The following is a 26299-nucleotide window of genomic DNA, read 5'->3' as shown; positions in this document are numbered from 1 at the left end:
TAGTACATTAATCCACTAATTTATTATTAGGGTCAGGGACCTCTGAGAATGGAGGGGAAGGAGGGCAATGTGAGGGAGGTAGCTTCACCAAAGTGCTAGAGGAAAATTTGGGACGCAAAATTTCATTTGGGGTTTGGGTGAGTGACTTGGAATATGATAAGATTTCAAATTGGACGTGGTTCCTTAAACAGGGCTTGAAGGAAAAGAAGAATTGGTACAGGTTGCCTTCACAGAGGGAAAGAAGGGCATAGAAATATTGGGAAGTAGACATTAGGAAAGGTTGACTATAGTGAAGAATTATATTAAATAACAATAAATGATTAAATAACAATTCAAGACAATTATAGAAAAATGTCCCCAAGCAGTTGGAGTGCCTGGATAATGTTTTGACTTTCTTATTTAATTAAAATAGTTAATTACTAGAATAATGAAATGTGAAAACCAATTATTCTACCCTCCCCAATACTGAATAGATGTTTAACTATTTTATATTCTTGATCTGTAAACTGGAGAGACATGGAACTAGTTAAAATTCTAGGTGAACATTAACAAAACTGCAAATTAGGTGACGTCTGATCATTCTGGGCCCTCCTAACTAATCCCTCACCCACCCTTACCACTGATTGCTTCTTCTTTTTACCTCTTCCTTGCCTATAAACAAAATTAACATTCATAATAATAACTAGAATTTACATAGCTCTTTGAAGGTTAAAAATACTTTATATGTTACATCACTTGCTTGTCACGTAGCAAGACCATGAAAAAGGGTCATCATCACTATTTTACAGGTGAAGAAATTCAGAGGTGGCACATTTAAGTATCTAAGGCAAAATATGAACTCAGACCTTTTTTTTTTCTTTTCTTTGCTCCAAATTCAACATTCTTTCCTCTGTACCATCAGATTGCATTTTTAAAAAATCAGGTAAAAGTTTATGACTCTCCCTAATCTGGCCTCAGTTTGCCTTTCCAGGAATGTCATATTTTCTTTTCCTTCACAAACTCTTTATTCTAAGCAAAAGGATCTACTTGTTAGTCTCAAAGATAGTCATCCATATCTGATTGCTGACTGACCCCATTGCTGAGAATGTTATCTCTCCTCCCCTCTGTCTTTTGGAATCAATCCCCTGATCCTTTCAAGGTTCACTTCAGGTAAAAACCCATTGTGGAAAGCCCTAACTGAGCATATTATATAAGTGCTTTCTTGTATCTCAGATTTTATTTCTTTCCTTAATTGAGTACAATGCTATTGTCATGTATCCCTCACGAGAACCTTGGAAGAAGGATATTGATTTTTGTATTCTTTGGTAATACTGAGAGCACCTAGCCTGACCATATTCAACAAGAAGGCTAAGGAGCCTACTAAGACCTTTCTCTGCTAACCCTGGACATTACAGGGCTCTATCCCACTGAGGGGTCATGCTGAAAACATGCCCCAATCTTTCACAATCTCAAAGAGTCAGGGAAACCAACTCTGACTCATTATCAAAAGAACATGGGTAATTGTGAATATATCCAATGATAATATGGTCTTTCATATTATGTGTATGGGGTGCTCAGGGAGAGTAGTATCTCTGGTATGGAGGGCTTGTCGTGCCCTCCTAGGGCAACTCTCCAGCCTCTGACCCCCACCTGATACCCAGCTCTCACTTGTGGCTCCCAGTAGCTGCTAGCATGCTGCAGCGGCCACACCCCGGGCAACAGCTTCGACAGGCCGGCTAAACCTTGTGAGGGTAGCCATCGGGTCGCCGTTGACCCCTGGTGAACCAGGGTTTTGCTCACCCAGCATGTGAAGACTGCTTCGGCCAAACAGATGGAAGAAACCAATAAGAAGGTTCAACGGCTGAGAGGGCAAAACAGCAAAGCACTGTGGAGTGCTTAGGGTGTGTTAGAGCACAAAAGACAACATGGCCGTCCAATGCAGCTGAGGAAGTCTCCAGGTGTAACGACTTTTTGTGCCACTGGACCCAGGCTTCCAATGCTGAGAGAGTGGGACTGTCTCTGTGCATCGACTCTTCCACTTAAATCTTCATGCACAAGTGTCTTTGTGTACAAAAACACACAAAGACAAGCATCATCCTCGGTTACCGAGAGACTACTACTACTACTACTATGCTCTTTCAACTCCAGCTTTCCTTGAAATAGATCTCTGCCTTGAACTTTTTGTACTCTTTTAGAGCCCTTATGCTTAGGAATTTGGCAAAAATTGGAATTGATTTCCTGCAGAACTAAAGAGGCACAAACTTGAATTTTACTACACGCTGGGGTTTCCTCCAGTCCCTTTAAGAAGTCAAGATTTCATGTACCCACACAGCACTTTAGTCACCTGATTCACTGCTATCCTGTCTTAATATGCATGTGCAAGTAAGGGGTTTTCAAATGCAATAAGAAACTACATTTTATATTAAATTTATACATGTTCCTAGAGGAATCGAACAGCATCCCTGAGGCATATTTGAAGATGATAAGGCTGCAGGGAAATTTGATTAGCGATAGACTCAGTGATTAGTTTTTTTGACACATATTAAATACTTAAGAAATATTCTATCATCATCATCAATATCCCTCAACGTAAAAGAATACTCAAACCTGTGGTTTTATAATAGAATGTTTAGGTCACAGCTAAGAGATCTATGTCATCAGTGTACTAAACTACGCTCTAGAAATTTCTGTAAGAAAGTTACCTATGTTTCCTAGATTAACAGAGGAGGAAATAGAATATTTAAACAATCCTATTGCAAAAAACGAGATTGTCCAAGCCCCAAATGAATTCCATAAGAAAAAAGCCCAAGGGCCAAATGGATTCACACTTAAATTTTACCAACATTTAAAGAACAATTCATTCCAATACTATATAAACTATTTGGAAAACTGGCTCTGGACAGAACTCTATCAAATTCCATTTTATGGTATAAATATGGTGTTGAAACCTACTTCAGGAAGAATGAAAACAGAGGAAGAAAACTTTAGAAAAATATTGCTAATGGATATTGAGGCAAATATCTTAAATAAAACCCTGGCAAGGAGATTACAACGACAAATCACAAGGATCATATGGTATGATTAGGTAGGTTTTATACCAGGAATAAGGGGCTAGTTTAATATTAGGAAAACTATCAGCATAATTTACCATAGCAACAAAACCAACAAAAAAATCTCTGATCATTTCAATAGATGCAAAAAATACTTTTTAACAAAATACAATATGTATTCCTATTAAGACATTAGTGAATTCTGGAATTCATGGAACATTCCTTAAAATGATAAAGAACATCTATCTAAACCAATTGGAAGACATTATTTATAATGGAAAGCTAAGCTTTTCCAATAAGATCAGGAGTAAAAGAGGGATGTCCATTATCACTACTTCAATTCAATATTGTACTAGAAATGCTAGCTACTGGAATAAGAGAAGAAGAAATTGAAGGAATTAAAATAGACAGTAAGAAAATAATATTATCATACTAATGACAATAAAAAGGTATACCTGGAGAATCATAAACACTGAAACTAATCAAAACAATTAACAACTTCAGTGAAGTTGCAGTATATAAAATAAATCCACTTAAGTCATTAACATTTTTCTATATTTCCAATAAGGCCCAACATCCAAACTTTTGGAAGAACTCCCTATTTGAGAAAAACTTGGCAGAAATTGGTCATAGACTTAACACCTTATATCATATACCAATGAAAAGTCAAAATGGATATATGAATGGAAATAAAGGGTGATACCATAAACAAATTAGGGAAGCATAAAATAGTGTAAATGTCAGAATGAGGGATAAGAGAAGAATTTATGTCTAAATAAGATATAGAGAATGTTATGAAATATAAAAGAGGCAACTTTTATACGATTCATTTAAAAAGTTCCTGCACAGAAAAAAGCAAGCAACCAAGAATAAAAGGCAAACAACAAAGTGGGGAAATATAGCTAGATGCTTTGATGAAAGAGTCATTTATAAAAACATAGATAAATTGGTAAAATTTATAAGAATCTAATGCATTCCCCAACTGACAAATGGTCAAAGGGTATGAACTGGCAATTCCCAAATGATGAAATTAAAACCACCTTTAGTCATATGGAAAAATGCTCCAAATCACTATTGATTAGAGAAATGCAAATTAAAACACCTCTGAGGTACCATCACATACACACCAGACTGAGTAACAGGATAAAAAGTAGAAAATAATAAATATTTGGGGGATATGGAAAAATTGGGACATTAGTACACTGTTGATAGAGCTGTGAACTGATACAACTATTTCAGAGAGCAATCTGGAAGCAGGAAAAAAGGCCTATTAAGTTGTTTATACTCTTTGACCAATCAAAAGCACTACTCAGTCTATATCCCCAAGAAATTAAGGACAGGGGAAAGTAGCCTATTTGTCCAGAAATATTCATTGTGGGATGGCTGAATCAGCCATGGTCCATTCATATAAATAGATAGTGATTATGTCATAAGAAATGTCAAAAAAGATGATCATCAAAAAGCAAAACAAAACTTGAAAGACATATGAATTCAAACAAAGTGAAATGAGCAGAACCCAGAGAATATTGATCACAGTCACAGAATAATGTATGGCAAACAACTATGAAAAATTTGACAATTATTAGCAATGTGAGGACCCAGGACAACTATAAAGGACATATGAAGAAAAAGTCTACCCACCGTAGAAGGAAATGAGGAATCCAGAATTCAGATTGAAGTAAATCATTCTTAACTTTATTTCCTCCTAGAATTTTTCCCTAGTATGTGATATCCTCTTTCACAATATGATGACCACGGAAATATATATTGTATTGTCATAGATGTACTACTTTTGTCAGATAACCTGCCTTCTTGGGAAGGGGAAAGAAATTGGAAAAAAAGAGAGAGAGAGAGAGAGACAGAGAGACAGAGAGACAGAGAGACAGAGAGACAGAGAGAGAGAGAGAGAGAGAGAGAGAGAGAGAGAGAGAGAGAGAGAGAGAGAGAGAGAGGGAGAGAGAGAGAGAGAGAAAGAGAGAAAGAGAGAGTGCAAGATTGCAAAATTTTAGAAAATGAATATTAAAATTATATTTACTTAATCTGGGAAAAACATTAAAAATTAATGATACCTATTAATTAGGCATATGGAAAATGATTCCTTAACAGATATTATTTTACTTTATTTCTCAAGGGTTGGGATTGTCTTCACTTTTGTATTTTTAATCTTGTTCTTAGAATGGCATTATTAAGATTAAATTTAACTTTCCCCTGATTATAGGAATGAAATTAATTAATTCTTCCCTCATTATGAAAATTAAATTGAAACTCCTGCCTATATTTACATTTAATCACAAAAAGTATAAACACCCTACTTACAGTAGTGGGGAGATCTGCCCATTTTTTAGATTTAATCACCAAATTTCACACATTAAGTGGGAGTTTTCTGACCCATGTGTGAAATAATGGGTGACGAATCAAAATCAACTGACTGCCCCTGGGCAGTCCTAAAAACAAAAGCTTCAACTGTGATTGGTAGACATAAAAATTAGGGGAAGTGATGCAAAAGAAAGGGAGTGACAACTGTCTGAGTGGAGTTCACTTGGAACTCTCACTTGGAGTAGAACCTCCTGTGAGAGAGAGTTCTACTGGGAGCTCTACTGGGAGTTTGACTTGGAGTGGTGGCTGATAAAGAATCTGCTGGCTGGACTGACATATGGTGAGTGAAAAGCTGACTCTTAACTGCTCTTTGTTTCTCTGAAGAGACTGGCCTCAGGAAAGACCTATACTCTTGAGAGACTTCCCCAGGTCTTCAGCTTTGCGGGGGTTGGCTGAAACTAACTCTCCCTGTGGGGGGGGGAGTAGGGGGGGGAGGAAGAGTAAATTAATTAATTAGTGCTTAGGCTAGTTATCTTACCCTATCCTCTCTCTGATTTCCTTTTTCATTCTTCTCTATATTTTGTAAATAAATTGTAAAATAAATCTCTTTGGAATTAATTAAATTCCTGGTGACCACTCTTATATAATCATGTCCAACTCTTTAAAAAAATTAACCCCTTTTGCCTCTTACAGTATTTAATGTAAAATAAAAGTCTAGGAAATAATTCTTTACTGAGTCATTCTTTAAATTTATACATAATATTCATTCCATTAGAAGTTTTTGAGGTTAAAAAATGTTACTTTCGTATTTGTATCCTCAAAATTAAAGAGGTAAAGTGTTTAGTGTATATTAAATGCTTATTAAGCATGTTTTCATTTATTCATTCATTTTCATTAACTTTGACCACTTTTAAGTTCTGTTCCAACTTGTGTACCTTAAACCTAAAATTTTATAAACTTGATTGTGTACTTATCCTTTTTCTATATCTTTCTTATGGAGTTTAGACTTTTGTTCCTTTCAGATTATAGATTTTCTTTTGGATTATACTTACAACAATAGCATCTCTCCTCCCAGTGACTTCCAGACTGCCCCCCTTCATTGAAAACTCCTACACTGTATTAGATAATGACCTGGCAGGCAGGCCCTCATTGTCTTTTTGTAGGGAGCAATTTACTCTGTACCCCTAAGAATAAGAGACTACATGTGTCCATGATGCTTATCGCCCAATGAATGAGGACACAGATAATATCTTCTTATTTAATCTCTGGCAGGTAGAAGGAGCAGGGGTAACCTGATATAAAGAAGAACCAACTCAGAACTCAAGTAGCACATCACTCCTAACACCAAAGGGAATTTATTTTAAAATATTGCTTGTTTATGAAACAAACTGATTTGATGGCAAATGATTTTGCCTGAAGAAAAAAACACAAATTTTGGACTATACACAGAGTCATGTTTAAGATGAATTAATTCAATAAACCTTCATTAAATATTTACTTTGTGCCAGATTATGTGCTAAGTAATGTCCTAAATAAGAAAGGGAAAGGTCAGATTTGAACTCTTGTCTTCCTGTCTCAAGAGCTAGCACCTTACTGGAACATTCTCCCCTATGACACATTGGAATCTAGGAGAAGTCTACTCATACATAAATTAGTTTAGATGGCATTTATTGCCCCAATTTCACTTCCATGGAAGTCCACAGCTTTACCACTGCTGGGATGGCCTAGATTTTTGCTCATCATCTTATTGTTTCTGATAAAACTTAGCATGGCTACCAGATCCTAGACTTTTCTTGACTCAACTCAACTCTCATGGCCTATGAAAGTTTTCAATTAAGTAGCCATTTCTTCTCTCTTTCGCCTAAAGGTAGCAAAAAACACCATACCAGTCACACAATGTTTTTTTTTTTTTCATGATCCATATCAAGGAACAATAACTTCAATTATCTGTCACCATTTCTTTGTGGAGACAGGCTCACCAACTCTCCTATGTGCTGAGTGCCTCTTGTTATATAAAAGGTATGACAGAATGGATTTGAAACCAGGAATATCTGGGCTTACAATTTATGTTAAATTCTAATGTTTTGACTCTAGTCAAAAAAGGGGTTGGTGGAGATGCATTTCAGGGCTTCATCTGCTCATGTTCTCAAATGAGTATAGACTCAAAGATCTCATACCAGAAGAGACCTTATTTGTGCTCTATTCCAACCTTTTCATTTTAGAGAGGAAGAATATGAGGTTCAGAGAGTTAAAATTAATTGCCCAAGGTCACACATATAGTAAATAGCATGAGTGGAATTCACAAAGAATTCTAATTTTCATCACCTTTTTAATAAGCCATTTTGATTCCTACTGAATTATAAGATTCACAATTAAGGTAGGAAATTGAAAGCTAACTCTCATTTCTCCCAATAAAAACAGCAACAGGAACAGCAATATCAACAACAACCAACCAACCACCATCATCACCACCAAACAACAATAACAAAAACTGTAGATTAAATATTTTTTCTTATCTATTATAGTAGTCAAAGAAAGCTCTGTCCCAAAGCAGAGTTGATAATTATCTGGATATCAATGGCCTCTGGGCAGGCTTATGTTGGAGGAAATTGTCTGCTAAATTTTGTTTTTGTTTCTTAATTTACCCTTCTCTCCAGGGTCTATAAAAAGGCCTTGATTTATTAGAGAGGGAATTCTTATTTTCTCAAATTTTCTGCTACTACCACAAAATTCCTATTTCCAAATAATTCTGAAATTGTCCCTTGCATTTGTGTGTATGTGTATATATATATGTATATATATGTATGTATGTATCTGTAATGACCAAATTGACAACTATTGACCTCAATGGTAAAATGGAGTTCAAAATATAGTCAATTTCTCTTCCATTGACATATTTTATATCCAAGTCCAAGTGGCCTATTTAATTTTGTCTTTCCCTATACCCAAAATGGCATAAAATCTCTTAAGTCTGCATTTTTCTATAAATTACACAGTGTAGCCTAAGTGAATTTTCTTTCCTTCTTGGAATAATCACCTTCCTACCAAAAACATCTCTGGTGCCACTATTTTAGAAAGCCTCTTTCAAATCTAACCTCACCACAGTCATTAAACCCCACACCCTCCCTCTCTCTCCCTCTCTCTCTCTCTCTCCCTCTGTCTCTCTGTCTCTCTCTCTCTCTGTCTCTCTCTCCCTCTGTCTCTCTGTCTCTCTCTCTCTCTCTGTCTCTCTCTCTCTGTCTCTCTGTCTCTCTGTCTCTCTGTCTCTCTCTCTCTCTGTCTCTCTCTCCCTCTGTCTCTCTGTCTCTCTCTCTCTCTCTGTCTCTCTCTCTCTGTCTCTCTCTCTCTCTCTCTGTCTCTCTGTCTCTCTGTCTCTCTGTCTCTCTCTCTCTTTCTCTCTCTTAAAATGTTCTTATACTTTTCTGACTCCTTCATGGTTTCTTCCTTAATTCCTACTCAAAGTGTCAGGTCAATTCTCCAGAAAGCAGCTGACTTTCTTCTCTCAGAGTCCTAAGGGTAATCCCAAGGTGCTAAGATTCCTAATACTGTTGTTCATGAGCCCCAACCAGGGTACTCTACATCAATTATCAGAATTCTTAATTAGCCTTTAGAAAGAGAATTTACTGAACAGGTACCAGCAGGACATTGATAACAGAAACATCCCCCCAAGTATACTTTCTTCTGGCACATGAAGTGTTTGTGCAGAGAGGGCTCAAATACAGAACCTACTTGTGGCCAAAAGTAAATAATTCTTCCTTTTAACTGGAAGTCCTTTTATGATGTTTGTTGAGTTCTCCTATTGGTTTCCTTATATATAGCTCTCTACTGAGCTCCTAGAGTTGGTGTGCAAAGATCACTGAGGCCACCTTTTCTTGGTATGCCCACTTTATCTTTCTGTGAGTCTCTGTCCTTATGTAGATGCTGCCATCAACTCCTACTGAAGACACTGTATGAGATGTGGTGAATAATGGTTTGTAAAAATGGAGATTTGAACCCAAGACTTCAATCCCCAGAAGTCCTTGCTAGCTCCCAGAATTCTCTCTAATTTCCCTGAGTCCAAGATCACAAATTATTATTTAAAGTGGCTCTCCGCCTACTTGAGCTCTCTCTCCCTGCTTCTGCTTCTACACTCACGAGGCTCTCTACCTAACCAGCAAAATGTAGGTTGAAGGTGCTTTCTTCTGTATTTTCTTTCATTCTTAATCTTTAATAAACCTCATAAAAATATAATACTTTTAGCAGAGAAAATCAATTTTAATCTTAACAGTTCCTAGGGCCAATGGGAGCACCAATCTTCTGAAATCTTGAATTTCTCAAGGGAATCTCCTCATCCATTTAGAAGGAGACAAATTGACTATACTACACTCCCCCTTTGACATTTCATTGCAGGAGTCTTTCACTGCCATATAATGATGACCATTCAACTCATTGCTGCTATAATACTTGATGGTGAGATGGCTTGGTATGTTAGACAAAGATCTAGAGGTCTGTCTCATTCTCTCAACCAGTGTTCAAATATTTCCTAATCAAAACTCCTGCTTTCATCCAATGACATTAAATCTGTAGGATTATTTCAAACTGCTATATAATTCATCACCCCTAATTCATCCCTAGGTGATACAGTGAATAGATTGCTGAGTCTGTAGTCAGGAAGACTCATCTTCTTGATTTCAAATATGGCCTTAGAAAATCACAAACTATGTGACCCTTGGCAAGTCACTTAACCATGTTTGCCTGTTTCTCATCTGCAAAATGAGCTGCAGAAGGAAGTGAAAAACTGCTCCAATATTTTTGCCAAGAAAATTCCAATTGAAATCAAGAAGAGTTGAATAATAACATTTTCTAGTATGTTAATTGTGTAATTTATATGACATCTGGGCCTTCTGTGCTCAACTAGGGCTACGATCATTCCAATTATCTGTTTGCTTGTATCCCTCCCCACTGACCTCCCACCCAGCTCCAACCCCATAGCATGTAAATTCCATCAAATAAGGAAGCTTTTTGTTTCTTTGTTTTTCTCTTCTTGGCACATTATCTTGCAAGTTGTAGATAGTGAATAAATATTTATTCAGTCCAGTGGGGATGGATTGAATTGAATCATATTTTTCTGGTCTCTTTTGCTTCAAGAATGCTGGTAGGTTTTATTTTCAACTTTTGTTTCATTTTTCTTGTTTTTGAAAACTTGTCAAAAGCGTCTGAGAGAAAAAGGTAGCTTCGCTGATAGTCACAATCAGTGGTGAAAGTCTCCTTCTTCCAAGGGAGTAAGTTGAGTGATTGGACCTTATAGCTCTTACTTTCCACCTGCGAAGGCAATTTGATTTAACACAATAGGAGGAAAAGAGCCACAACATTGGCAGGTCTGCTTTTAAGACGGTCCTTCTAACCCTTCCTGGGCTCTTTGCCTCCCATTTATATTTCACCACCTTTCTAAAGCACATACTGCAAACACTTCATCTAGAACAAAAAGAAAAAAGAAAGAAAAAAGGCTTCAGCATCTTCTTCCATTACCATTTCCCCATTGTTATGTATTTTTCCTGTCATTAAATGAAATCTACCTCCAGAACCAAGCTGACAGTCTTTTGCTTCACGGATATCTCCTGGTGAGAACAATTTGGTGCAAGAATATTTTCAGAGTCAAATAATTACTCCTTCTTCAGAGATGAGCTCTGCTTGGGGTGAAAAAATTAAGTCCCAGGCTGCAACTTTCAAGTAGAATCTCTTGGAGGTCTTATCAGGCAGGTATTGTATTGCTTTGCAAGAACTTAAAACTCAGGTGCTCTCCCTGATGGCTGACTAGAATTCTGTAATCAGTTGGAGATCAAATGAGGAGAATATCATTAGCTGTGGAGGGGGGAGGCTGCCTAACCCACACACAACATTGCTCTTCTTTCCTTGGTCGAGGAAGGGAAGGTTTCCACTGAATACCAGGTGCCTTCCCACCTGGGCAAATCTGCATCTAGCATAGCAAGTAAACACCTGCCTGGTTTCACTGCACAGATTGCTTAGCATTCGTTTCTAGAAGATGGAGGATGTAATGAGTGACAATATCACTCTTTTAGAGTTTGTAAATAACATCCTACCAGAAAGCCTCTTCCAATAGCTAAGGGGCTCAAAGAAAAGATAGAATGCAAAGCACTTTATGAAATCTCAATCATTATGTATGTATCAGCTAGGACATTGATTATTTACCAAGTACTTAGAGAGACACTCAGAAACACAGAGTGTATATGTGTCAGGGTCTTTAGTTTCTAGAAACTTACATTTTTCAACAAAGAGACTCACAGTTGTTAGGCAGTGAAAGCTAGTTTGACCATGATCCTAGGATGGATCACAGGTGTGGTAAGGTTTCATTGGCATTGTTGTGAACAGGGATTGATCCCACCACCTCTCTAACCTGCTTGTTTGTCATGACAAAATTGGAGTTAAATGTCTTGAATTTTTGCCCCTTCATTCTCTATTAGATAACTCAGAAAACACTCTCAGAGGTTGCTGGTTTCGAAGTCTATAGAGCACTGCATCTGGAGTCAAGAAGATCTGAGTTTAAATTCAGCCTCAGGCATGTAATAATTGTCAAACCCTGAGAGACTCACTGAACCTATTTCCTTTACTATAAAATGGGTACAATAGGAGCAACACTCTCTCAATGCTGTTGTGATGATCAAATGAGATCATGTTTTCAAAATACTTCTTAGTGCACTAGTTGGCACTGTTACATTTGAAAATCAAGATAAACTGAGAGCATGATATTATTTAGATTAACAATAACCTATAAATTTGGTTAATGGCCTCTCTCAATGACCAAAGACCAGGAAGTAAATCTCAAGAGCCTTCATATAGTTTTGGAGAGCACAGAGTTGGGTCAGTGGGGAGACAATGAAATTCTTTACAGGGTAGGAGTCATCATGGGGGAGGGGGTCAACCTGATTGGTTCTTTTAAATAAAGCAGGATGTAAGTGGAGGTAGTAGCCACTCCTCTCTGACCATTAAGGATTATTTGTTTAATGGGACCCATCCACACCTTGCTGACCTTGTTAGTAGACCTGAATTTGCAGATTCCCTGGTACCTAGAAGGATTTGTTAGGGAGACAGACCCTCCTTAATTGTACAAGGATAGGAAGGGACAGAAAAAGCACCTTGTGGAAATATACCAGATCAGCTTTAAAGAAAAGTTATGGCTATTGTTCAGTTGTGTTTAATTCCTGTCAGGCCCTTTGTGGTTCCATTTGGGATTTTCTTTGAAGAGGTAGTAGAGTGGTTTGCTACTTCCTTCTCCAGTTTATTTTATAAATGAGGAATATAGGTGAACAGGATTAAGGGACTTGCCCAGGGTCACAGAACTAGTAAGTATCTGAGGCCAGATTTTAATTCAAGAATCTGAGCCTTCTGGGCCCCAGGCTGGCATCTATCCACTCTGCCATCCAGCTGCCCATAATAGAGAAATATTTAATTATACCCTTAAACTAAGGCAGAGTGAAAATGAGGCAGTAATAATAGAATAAAATTAAAGAATTGAATAAATTATAAAATAATCCTGATTGAATTTCTTCAGCATGTAGTAAACATTTAATTAATGCTTCTTCTCTTCCTCGCTCATTTCAGTGATCCAGACTACCTAGTTCCTTGCTTCATGGAAGCCACAAGAGTTTGCTCTTAGTACTCTGTCTAAAACACTAGATAAGTTTGAGTCTTTGGGTGGTTTGGATCACAGTGCACATCTTATGGTTAGTAAATATTTGCCCATAATAAACACATATGCATATATAAAAATATATGTAAACCTGCCTAATAGTATTGGTTTCCTTAACCTAATGCTTTTAAAAAATTTCATGAATTTACAGACTTTATTGTGAGGAGTCCATTTGCTTACCAAGACTGACAAAAAATCTATGACAAATGAACCTAATCAATAACTACTGATGCAGAGTTTTGGACTTGCCTTTGGAATAACTTACACTGATCTCTTCTCCCATGTGATGCTGCACAAGATACTCAATATCTCAGTGGCCTGTGCAACTAAAATATAACTTGGGGACAATCTATCAGATTGCATTAATGATGGAAGTTTCTGTGATTAGAGTTCCCCTCATAGAATTCAGAGGGAAAACACAAGGTTGCCCATATGTTTCAAAATAGATATATAGTATAACAAAACAGAATTGTTTCTTTGGCTGGGAATATTTCCATTGAAGATTACTTCTTAGCAAGGAAGTTTACTTCTTCTGAGGCAGAGAAATCAGCTTATTCAGTCAGCAGCTTTTCAGTTGTGATTAGAAAGAGGGTCATTATGGCTCTTGGAACAGATACTCATCCATTATTTTACAAACATTACTTCCTTTTCCTTTCTTTTTTCTTTATCTGTTTCTTTATTTCTCTTCTCTCTTCTCTGTCTCTCTCTTTGTTTCATTTCTTGGTTTCATTTCTGTCTTTGTTTCTTTATCTCTTTTTGCTTTTTTCACTTTCTTTTTCTTCCTTTCTCTTCCTTCCTTCTTCCTTTCTTCTTCCTTTCTTCCTTCCTTCCTTCCTTTCTTTCTTTCTTTCTTTCTTTCTTTCTTTCTTTCTTTCTTTCTTTCTTTCTTTCTTCTCTCTCTCTTTTTCATTTCATTTTTATATTTTTGAGATATATGCATTCTATTTCTTTCTTTCTTTCTTTCTTTCTTTCTTTCTTTCTTTCTTTCTTTCTTTCTTTCTTTCTTTCTTTCTTTCTTTCTTTCTTTCTTTCTTTCTTTCTTTCTTTCTTTCTTTCTTTCTTTCTTTCTTTCTTTCTTTCTTTCTTTCTTTCTTTCTTTCTTCCTCCTTCTCTTCCTCACCACCTTTTCCTCCTCCTTTCCTCTCTCCCTATCTTTCCCCTCTCCCCCTCCTTCATCCCTCTCCTACTTCCTTTTCTCCTCCCCCCTGTCTTCCTCCTTCCTTCTCATATATCTCTTCATAAAGAAGTACTTAAAATTCACATCATAGGAATATCTAATTGGTAAAACTAAATATTAAAGAGGGATGAGCTTTCAGTTCCCTGGAATCCAGAGAGGAGGCAATGGCCAGCTTATGGTCTGTCTACCCTTCCCCCTTCTTCTCTCCTACCAATACTACCCCTTTCCTTCTTTAAAGCCCTCCTCCAACACACCCCTCCCTTTCTTTAATGCTTTCCCCTCACCTGATCTATCCATAAAGATTGTGCATGTGCCTGTGTTTGAAAGTGGTCAGTTCAACTGATCAGTGAATTTGGAAAAACAGGGACCTGTTACCTCCAAGAAGACAGAGGATGGAAAAATGAATACAACTATATAACATGCAGAATATAGGGTTGGAGACATAATCTTGGAACATGATTTTTATTACAGCCTTGCTCTCTGTGGAAACAGAAATGCTTTTAATCTTTGAACACTCAGAAGACAAAATATTTGTGTTTGGAGCTACATGCTCAGAGAACATTCTGAATGCTGCAGCTTTGCTCTCTTGCGGAAACATCTCTAGTTTCAGAATACTCAGAGGACAAGATGCTTGTGGTAAGAAGCAATCTCTTGGAGAACAATTCCATTGCTACAGAGTTGCTCTATTTGGAAACAGAGTTGATCTGAAAACACTGAGAAAGATACTTGTAACATGATGCACAATCTTTTAGAATATTTTAGTCTATTCAAGCTTTGTCTCTAAAACAATCTTTGAGAAAACTCAGACCTCTTGTCTTGGTTTGTTTTCCTATGAGAGAAATAAAAGTAAACAGAGGCACAAAAAATAATCATATCATCCAGGAAAACATTCTCATCCTTGGGAATGATAAATTCAATTCCAACATTTTTGAATTTAGATTCAAGGAAGGAATTCAGTTTAAAACAATGTAGATAAAATTCACAAAATATACAGGTAATATCAATTATATTGGACATGTCAAATTATTGCTATTTGTCTTTCTCTCATAAACATTCTTCCACTATTGCATTACATACAAATGGCTTTGTTAATTCCACTTGATATACCTTTCCAGATAAATATGAATCATAGCCATTGAGAGAATTATTCATTAAGTCTCAAGGAAAGAAAGTTGATCAGCAGTTTTGCCAGAACAGTGTATTTGCCTCAAGTAATTACTTGCTCTGTAATTTATCAGTTTGATGAACTTTGGTTATTGTATAAAACAGGAAAAGATACATATGGTCGAACTTTTCATGCCACAAAATTTAAAATAGAAAAGTTTTGTTTCCTTGCAAGTCAAACTAAGTTTAGCACCATCATTTTATCTTGCTCTTGCACAAGATTATTATTACATCAATAGCTTTAATGACAAGAATTCTGAGAACTAAAATTTTGCATTACAACTAAATAAAATAATTTCTTACATTGCAAATGATAATAGAAGACAAACAAAATAAAAAAAAAAAACAAACAAGCCCTGAAGATTATTTTTTTTTCCTGTAGATTGTGGAAAGGCAGGCATATTGAGCATTGAGATACTGCTAGAACAATGAATTTATACCACCATTCTGGAAATCAATTAGAAATTATGCAGATAAGATGACTTGATTTTTTTCAAGTTCTTTGAACCAGGAATTCTGATGCTAGTAATTTACACCAAGGAAGTCACTGAGTTGAAAAAAAAATACATATACAACAAGATATTTATAGCAGCTGTTCCATTTAATTTTCTTTCTGTATCATCAAAGTACTATAAGCAAATTAAATTCTCATTGCAAGGGAAATCACTAAAAAAATAAAGATAACTTAATGAATATCCCACTCTGATAATAGATGAACAATATGTGGCATAAATAACTCTGTGTGTGTGTGTGTGTGTGTGTGTGTGTGTGTGTGTGTGTATACACACATATATATATGGAGAAAGAAAGAGAGAGAGAGATACAGAGAGACAGAGAGACAGAAGGAGAGAGAGAAAGCAAAAGAGAAACACTGAAAAATTTATATGAACTGATCCAAGCAAAGTGTGTAATATTTATTGGGAAAGGAAATAGGATTGGAAAAATGGGGGATAATGAGAGGTCTGTATGGGGGTAAGGAGGAGTTAAGGGGAGAGAGGGTATATTGCTCAGTGAGGCAAAGGAGGGAGATGCCCCCTGTCAACATGGAAATATAGAGATCCCCAGTTTATTTAGTTTGAGTGTATAAACTCCAGGTTTTGACCTTGTCACAGGAGAGGTCCCCCCCCACCCCAGGGAATGTCCCTCTTTACCAGACAGTGAACTTCCTGGTAGTTTGGGTGGGAACAGCTAATCCCATTCAATATTAAGCATCCCTTTTTGTCCCCATGGTTTCTCCCCCTAGGCTAATATCCATTACAAAGGTGGCCCAGCCCTGGATTTGGTCTTTCCCTTTTGTGTCCATTGTAGAGCATTAGTCCCTCACTATTATTCCTGTCTGCAACACTTCATTTTCCTTTCTCACCATTGTAAAGTCAATAAACTGTCCCTCTAATCCTAAAGCCCCCCCCCCTTATCTAGAGTGGTATATAGGTTCCCCAAGTTCTTTTGTTCCTCAGAGTTGGTGGCACTCCCAGGGGCTAGTGACCAGGACCTCTTGACTCTGTGCAGTCATGGGAAGCAGCTCTGTTGTATTAGTAGCGCTAACCCCTTTTCCCCTGATTAAAGAGTGATTTTAACTATTTAATAGTTCTGCATTTTTTCTAGTTGACACCCCTGTTGAGAGGAAGCAGCAGGGGTCCGATAAGGCCTGTTTGTCCTGGAATGACTGAACTGAAGTTCAGCTCCCTCTATAACCAGAAAAGATAGTCCACTTATCTGACTGTGGATTCAAATACTATAGTTTATTAACCAGTTTTGATTGGAGTTTTTTTCTCAGCTTCAGAGCTGAGGCCAGGCCCAGAGGTCTCTGGAGGGTTCTCCCACTCCCATCTACTCTATATCAGTCCAGTTTTGTATAATTCAGAATCTTAGCATTAGATAGAAAGCAAACAAGAACAGTTCTAACTTTCAGAAGCAATTGGGCCTGAATCTTTGTGCTGAACCAAGAAGAGGCACACCACACCAGACTGGGCTGACAAGCTCCTTCCTCCTCCCACACCAGGAAGCCAGTCCCAACCAGTAGGAAGGAAGTGCTAGTCACAAGACCCAACTGCCACTCCCATTTGCCCCTTCCCCCACAAACTGTCAGTCTTGGTTCCTTTCCACAAGTGAGATATACAGTTTGTTACTCCATTTAGTGTTTTCTTGACAAAAGAACTGGAATCATTTGCCATCTCCTTCTGTAGCTCTTTTATGAATGAGGAAACTGAGACCAACAGAGTTTATACTTTTCCAGGTTCATACAGTCTGTCTCAAAAGAAGGACATCAGAAAGATGTCTTCCTACTTCATGACACATTATATATATATATATATATATATATATATATATATATATATATATATATATATATATATATATATATATATATCATTATATCTAGCTATCCATGAAAGACATGATGATAATATATGCAATTATTATAATAATGGAAATATAAAGAATAGTAATCATAACACAAACTAAATTTAATTAATTTAGAAGTTTAGTTGTAAGCATTAAGTTTGACACAAGGGAGCAGAGGCCTTCCCAGTCCTCTGACATACTCCTTTGGGGAGATTGGTATTCATTGGTTTGGGATATTGCACATAAAATTTTACTTCAATGAGGGCCCCCGATACTTTGGAAGACCTGATTATATATTTTATGAAACTAAAATTATTACTTTTTTTTGGTTTGCTTTGACTATTTCATTTAATTAGTGTGAAATTTAAATTACTCCACCCTGCTTAGTTCTTACTTTATGGTGTGAATCTTAAAAACTGCTCAGACTCTACCTTAGAACATTTGGTTAAGGCTATTCGCTTATTGTAACAAATGAAGGTACTTGATCAGGAATGTATTGGGAATTTTAATATTACTCTGCCCATTCTGAGACAGAGCCTTAGGGGAAGATAAAGTTTTAAACTCCTTACAGAACAATGAAAAGTCCCCAACTTATATTTATAGTGAAGCTAAAACTTTAGTGAGATCTATTTTTAGATCTAATAAAAAAGGGTGCTAAGTACCTATATAGGTTAAATTAATCACTAAAAGGTCAGGCAACTTACAAAAGCCAAACTTAACAAAAGAGGTGTAAAGTTTTATTCTACCCAGAGAAGGTGAGAACTGAAGAGTGGAGAGAACTAAGAATGGGCAGTCCTGAGAAAAGCATCTACTGTGATTGGTAGATGTGCAAATTTAAGGTAGGTGACATGAGAGAAATGTTCTTTTAAAGGAAGGGACTTATTGACTTTGAATTGGTTGGAGTCCATAGTGGGAGTTTGGAGTAAGTTGGAGGAGCTGGGTCTCTGAACTCAGTTCAGGAGTTGAGGATTTCAGTGAAGGACTGGAGTTTTGCTTGGGACAAATCTTGTGGTGAGTGATTAAAGACTGACTCTCTCTTAAGGCTAAGGCCTAGGACATTTGGCCTAGGCCCTTCATACTATTTTATCTTATTCTCTCTCCCTTTCCTTAATTCCTTTATTTGTATTAATTAAAATCTCCACAAAACCCAGCTGACTTGGTATTTTCATTTTGGGGAAATTTTCCCATGGTGACCACTTATTTTTTATTTAAATCAAGACACTAAAAATCATGTTTATAGTTTTGGCAATTCAGTCTTGAAACCCACATTTTTCGTGGTCACAATGGAGAGATGAAATTGTAATCTCCTGATTGAACAATGAAGGTACTTAGTTCTTACTTTATAGTGAAGCTAGAACTTTAAGCTGTCTATTTTTAGATCTTAATACAAAAAAAAGATGTTAAGTAACTATAAAGGGTAAATTAATCACAAAAGGTTAAGTAACTAACAGAAGGTGAATTTAACAAAGACTTGTCATGTAACTCTAAAGATATAATCTAATCAAAGAAGATGAGAACTAAAGAATGGGTGGTCCTGGAGAAAAGCCTCTGATGTAATTTGTAGATGTGAAAATTTGGAGGAGGGAACACAAGAGTAAAAGGTCTATATATTTCATATCGTTTCCTCTCTCCAGTATCTTTGGCTGCATAGAGGTGGCTGGTGGCAGTGTACTGGGCCTTTCGACATCTTGGCATGGCTACAGCTATTGTCCAGTTTGGTGGTGTTTCTGGATGAGTGTTTCCTGCTTTACTTTCCAAACTTTATCCTCTTAGAAGCCTCTAATCTCCTTCAGAGACCCAGTGGTAGAGATCTTGAACTCCCCCTGTCACAGGCCAGACAGGAAAAATCCTATATCCTCTTCTCTCTTTCTCCTTAAAATCCTTCCCTCTATATTAATTAAAATTACTATAAAATTCAAGACTGACCTGAGTATTTTATTTGGGATTTTTCCCTGATGACCAATTAATTTAGATTTAAGTCACAACCCTAAAATTTCCCCACATTAGTTAGCTATGTAGTATATATTAATTGTTCCTCATGTTTCTAGCACAGGGATGAGTGCTGAAGATATAATAAAAGTTATATATATATATATATATATATATATATATATATATATATATATATAATCATTGCCCTCAAAGAGGTCACAATTTAATGGGACATATGTCATTGAAATAACTAGGTATAATAAAATATAGACATTCTAAATTGAATAAATATCAGAGGGAAGATATTAGTAGTACCAGGAAATGGAAGAAAGCAGGAAAGACATCCTGAAGGAGATCATATTTGTGCTAAGACCTGAAGAAAGCCAGGGAATCTAGGAGAGCAGGGAAACACTTGTGACAGGGTGGGCAAATGAATTGATTTGAAAATGGGTATCCTGTACAAGCAACAGCAATCAGGCAAGTATATCTATATTATAGAGGCATGAGTACTGAATTTGGGGTTGCTACAATAGGTTGAGTTAGGCTAAATGTCTTCTGAAGTTCTTTGAAATCATTAAGTATCTATGAACCTAATCTAACCTGATTTTTCTTGTGATATGCCATGGAAATGTTTAAGGTAGATTTTAACAAATCATGTAATGAAATATCTTTTTTTATTGCAAAAAAGGGAGAAATGTGGACTAAATGAATACACTTTTAAATGATTTCAGAACTGGCTAAATGGTGATATTCAAAGAGAAACAGTTTTAATTAATGGCAATATGGAAGCGACACTGCAGTGGAATTACTTGGCTGAGTACTGGTTAACATGTAGGGGAGAGGCAGAGAATCACATATTCTCCAATTATCTAAAGGATACAAAACTGGGAGTCAGAGTTAATATATTGAATGTCAAAGACAGAATCTTAAAAAGGCTCCAACAGTCATGATCATGGTCTGAATTTAATTAGGTAAAATTCTGAAAATTATTAGGGACAAATAAAATAGTCTTATAATCTGGAATCAAATTAAAAAGTGATTGCCTAAATAATGAATGAGGTAAACATGTGTAAATAATGATTTATCTGAAAAAGAATTCAGGATTCTATGGGACTTCAAACTCAATATGAGTAGTGGAATGATTTTGAGGAAAATAAAATATCTGGTTTAATCTTGGGTAGCATTGAGGGGAACTCAGGTTCCACAAATAAGAAAGTCATTGTCTTTCTTACTCTGATCTAGGTGGAATAAATCTATATAGTGTTTCATTGTGGGTACTGGAGTAAAAACATGTGTCAATAAATTGGGGAGTGTTCAACAAGTGTCAGCCAGAATGATTGGGCTTTGAATCTATGGCATGCCAATCCATTGAATAATACAATATGCTTCTCCTAGAAAAGACTCATGTGGGCATGTCAGCTGGCTTCAAGTATTTGAAAATATCTAATGTGGAGGGAAGACTAGTTATTTTCTGCCTGTTCCTCTAGGGTAGAATCAGGGTTAATAGCTAGAAGTTTCTGAGTCCACTTTAGACTACAAATCAATCAAAAGGAAAGTAACTCACAAATAAACATCGAATGCTTTGAACCTAGAGAACTAGTATATTTCCTGGTCCTGAAAGATCTTCTAACAGAAGGGAGATGATGATTTGCTGGGGATGTGATAGTAAGGATGCCTTTCAGATATCGATTGGACTAGATGGCCTCTGAGATCCCTTCCAACTTTGAAATTCTGGGATTCTACCATCTGTGAACATCAGTGAGACAATGCTGAGATTTAAAAAGACAAAAACATGTTACTGTATTTACTAAATATTCCATGACTTTTAAAGGTTTCTTTTAGACATCAAAAAGGAAAAGATGCTATTTTAGGGAGCTCTGCAGGAGTATTTAAATGTTTTCATTTTAAAAATACAGCTGCAAAACCAGAATACACAGGAATGCTATTACCCTCCTAATTGTTCTGGAGAGCTAAATATTTTTTCCCCCAGAGAGAAGCTTTAAAAAATTCTCAATAACAATAGAAAAGAATTTAATTAAGCATGCAATTAATTCTCCATTAAACTGCTGCTTAGAAGCCTCATCATGGTGTGGCAGCCACGCAATTTTTTTTCCCAATCCTGTGAGCAGAGCAAAGTCTTGGCAGAGACCTGGGTAAGTTTTGAGTGTGTGCCCAGTGACAGGTGGAGGCACCCATTCTGGAGGTCAGCTTCCCAAACTTTTAGAGAATTTCCTCAAGCATTCACTATCACCAGGTTTACCCTAGAGTGCTGACTGTAAATGTCTGTATCCCTTTTTGGGGGTCTTTGTTCTGTTTGTCTATCTCTCTGACTTTACTTATATCTCTCATTTATACAGAAATTTCGTGATAATGAACTTTCAGAGTGAGAAGGGCTCTGAGTACTTCTCTGTCCTAGCCCAAACCATTCCCAAAAGGAATAATCCCCTAATAAAATATGCTTACTAATAATGGAAGGACTATAAATCAGCATGAAAGGGGAAAAAGACCCCCGGAACAGAATCTTTAATTCAAGAAGTATTAATTAAAAGAAAAATAGTTTAATTTTTATTTTTAATACAACGTATTTCTTCTGACTGAAATACATTTTTTCAAGATCCAATTAATTTACTTTTATTGTGATTTCTCAAATATATAACTTTTAAAATATTAAAAAACACTATCTTTAAGCAATTATTGGTCATCATGTTTGAGGTACTGTGCTAAAATCTGGGTTGTTGTCATTGATATTTCTAGTACTCTTACTAATTTTTATATATCACTTTAATTTTGACATATATATGTATATATATATATATATATTTCCTGTGATAAAAGTACACTTCCTTCAAGGAGTTTACATCCTCATGCAAGAGAGAATATGTACATAGGGAAGTATTTTCAAGATCCATAGAGAGTATAATAGTTATTTGTCATGGCATAGATTACAGGAACTCTGAGGGTAAAAGCTATTTGACTTTTTGCTTCTCTCATCAGTTTCTACAGAATACTTCATATTGAGTGTGTATTAAATACGTGGTGAATTGAAATAAAGGCACTGATCTCTCTTACACTGTTTTCTCATTTATAAGATGAAGGGAATATTTAACAAGGGTGTTTTAAAGTTGAAAAGAAGTAATACATTTACTATTATTATAATTCATCAATTCATGGGAACTATTCCCTACTATGTGATCACAATAGCTCTAGAATGTGGAATTACAACAAAAGAAAATTAGTAATTTCCATTTGGCACATGCTTAGAGACATGGGTGGCTAGAAAATATTTACATACAGCCTAACTATTAAACATGCACAATAATGTATTGAAATGATGTAAATTTATGTTGGAATCAGATGATAAAATATGTTTAATATCAAACAGAAGAGTCTTTATTTTGCAATTAGGCTATAGTTATCCATTGGGGATTATTCAGTAAGGGTCAAAATGACACTTTGAATTTAGGAAATATCATTATATTAACGCAGTGGAAGATGGATTGTAAAGGAGCAAGGTGAGATAAAATAATTAGAAGAATTATATAAATAGAAGGAATAGAGAGCAGCTGGATGGCTCAAAGGGTTGAAAGTCAGGCCTAGGGGTGGAAGGTCCTGGGTTCAAATCTGGCATCAGACAGTTCCTGGATGTGTGATCCTGGGCAAATCACTTGACCTACATTGTCTAGCCCTTACCACTTTTCTACCTTGGAGCCAATACACAGTATTGATTACAAGATGGAAGGTAAGGGTTTAAAAAAAATAAAAAAGAAAGAAATAGAATGTCTTCATCCCTAAGATATAGAAATGAAAAGGAAAAAGAAAGAGAGAAGGAAGAGAGAAAATAAGAAAGAAAGAAAGAGAATGAAAAAAGGAAAGGAGGGAGGAAAGAAAAAAGGGAAAAAAATAAACAGAAGCAGTTAAAATATAAGAATAAATGAATTTGTTATAAGAAGTTAAAACAGTCCTATCAATATATGACAGATTAAAGAAAAATATAGAGATGATCAATCAAACAAATAATACTTGACAGAGGAAGAGATTCAAATGTTAAGAAGAAAGAATTCATTTTTTTCAAGTATAGATGAGTCATTTATGCAAACTGATTATACACTGTATTACAGATACATTTATCCATCACACAGAGATGGCAATAATGTGTGTCATTACCATACTAGGATAATACAATGAAATTAAAAAGTATAAATAAATTTAAAAAATGACCCAAATAACTTCAAGGAATTTTTAAGTATTATTTTATTTATCTGTGTTCTGAGAGAAAGCCTAAGATTTGATAAGAATATAAATATATATTTAAAATATGACAAAAATAAGGACATGGGAAACTTCAGAAGACTGGTTGACCAGTAGATTAAGACAAATGTATTAATATAAGTGTGGATTTTAGTGAACAAGAAAAAGAGAAATACAGTGTTCAACTAAAGTCCTACTCAACCATGTCATCTAATATATAATATAGATGATGTCAATCACTAGTCTAAAGAAACAAATTTGAATACAAGACAAATAGAGGAATTTAATACTTCCAGGAATATATAGTTTCCTGGAGAATGAATGCTTGGAAGTAATAAATTTATCCAGAATGTTAGCCAATTAATAATGTGATATTTTTTTTTGTTTCTTTCTTTTAGTAACTACTAAAGATTTCCTATGAAGGTACAGAAAGCTTATACTCTCTTTTGGTGAAGGGAATTCCCACCATATTAGTCTCAGAGAAGCCTTGAAGTTGAAATAATAAATGAAGGTTCTATCCCAAGGTCTTAGACAGGAAACAGAGTAATAAGCCAGGATATTTCAGAGGAAAAGACAATGGAAGAAAATTAGAAGAAAACACTGGAAAGAATAAGTAAAACCTTTTTAAATTAAAATAATTAATAACTGATCAAAAGGAGTTTGACAAATCAGAAAAAAAGTTAATGAAAATTAATAAATTAATGAATTAGAAAGAAAATAAAAATAACGGATTTCTTTATAATTTAAACCAAGTTGATAGAGTAATCAACAGGCTTCAAAATCATCAGAAAGTCAGGGAATGTCTACTCAAAGTTTGTGAAGACTTCCTCCAGTAAAATAGGTAGATGAATACAATATTTTTCAATGAATATGAAGGTAGCTAAATTAGGTCCTGTGGAGTGCTTTAGAATTTGTTCAGTCATGGAAGATGTCAAAATCATCCACTGCATCTCAGGCTATTTTCAATTGTCCTGACTTTTGTCTTGTCCTTGTACTCTGATAGCTTTGGAAGATAAAGGGAGGCTGATGACTTTGTGTTGCTTTGCCTCATTTAAAAACAATTCACTGCAGAGTAAAAACCTTCATTCACATTCAGAGTTTTGATTACCAACTGTTTATTCCCCATCATTTTGATTTCCTCTCCTGGTTCTGCCCTTTCTTTTTCACTATTTTCTTCTATACTGATGTTTTGCTTTTAATCAGTTCCCCTAATCCGCCCCCTTATTTTACTTCCCTTGCCACCCCCTTCCTTATTTTCTCCTATTATTTGTCTTTAGGGCCTATAAAATTCCCTTCCCCCTCTCTTTCCCTCCATTTAGGTACCTCCCATCCCACTCCCCTTCTTGTTTTTTCCCTCTCAACTTCCCTGTATGGTAAGATAGAATTCAATACCACAATGGATCTAGATACTCTTCCTTCTCAGAACTGATTCTACTGAAAGAGAATTAAGTATTACTGGTTAGCATTCTCTTTCTCTCCTTATAATAGAATTCTTCCCCTCTCTCTCCCATGCACCTCTTTACATGGTATAATTTATCCTGTTTTTCTTTTTACTTCAAGTTTCTGTTAGTGCATCTCTCCCGCTCTCTCCTTAAGAAGCTAGACATCAGGGTTTCTAAGTAGATCAGAACTGACAGTGAGCCAGAGCTGAAGATTCTGTTACCAGTAAAATGAAGATTGATGAGAGGAAGTAGCCCCCTGACAGGAAGTTAGGGAGGAGAGTTTCTGAGTGAGGAATGAAAAGAAGCAGCCAAGGACAGTTGGAGGTCTTTTGCCTCTAGGATCTGTAGAGACCAGGAGGTCTGTCTCTGAGGCAAGGATCTGCTGGCAATTGCCTGCTGACAGTTGGACTACTATAGAAAACTGATTGAAGGAGTGAGTAGTGGCTGTTTATTATTTTAGGAAGTTAGGTAGTTAGTGAATAATTTATAGATAGAGTTTATAGATAGAATAGATTAGGCCTGGTAGAAGGCAGGCAGAAGAACCTGTCCTGAGAAGACACAGTTAGTTTTAGGAATTTTAGGTATATTTATAGGGTCTGAGATTAATTATCTCTTTCTGCTTTTCTATCTTTCTTCTGTATTTCTTTCTTAAATTGAACAAAGTTTCTTTTAAACTGATCTCCTAACTTTGTCAAACTCCATAATTTAACACTTATAGTGTCATCTTCTATTTCCCCCTTTTATTTTACATATCATCTTAAACCACTTAGTTCCCCAACTTCTCCAATGAATAATTCTAATTACTATGATAGTACATACAGTTTTTGAGGGTTACAAATATCATTTTTCTATATAGAAATATAAACAATTTGACCTTACTGAAGCCCTTAAGTTTTTTCCCCTTTCTTGTTTACCTTTTTTTTTCTCTCAAATTTTTTATTTGGACATCAAATTTTCC

This window comes from Monodelphis domestica, chromosome 1 (assembly GCF_027887165.1).
Source record: "Monodelphis domestica isolate mMonDom1 chromosome 1, mMonDom1.pri, whole genome shotgun sequence".
NCBI lineage: Eukaryota > Metazoa > Chordata > Mammalia > Didelphimorphia > Didelphidae > Monodelphis > Monodelphis domestica.
The sequence above is the reverse complement of the archived record's forward strand: the minus strand, read 5'-3'. Positions refer to the sequence as shown.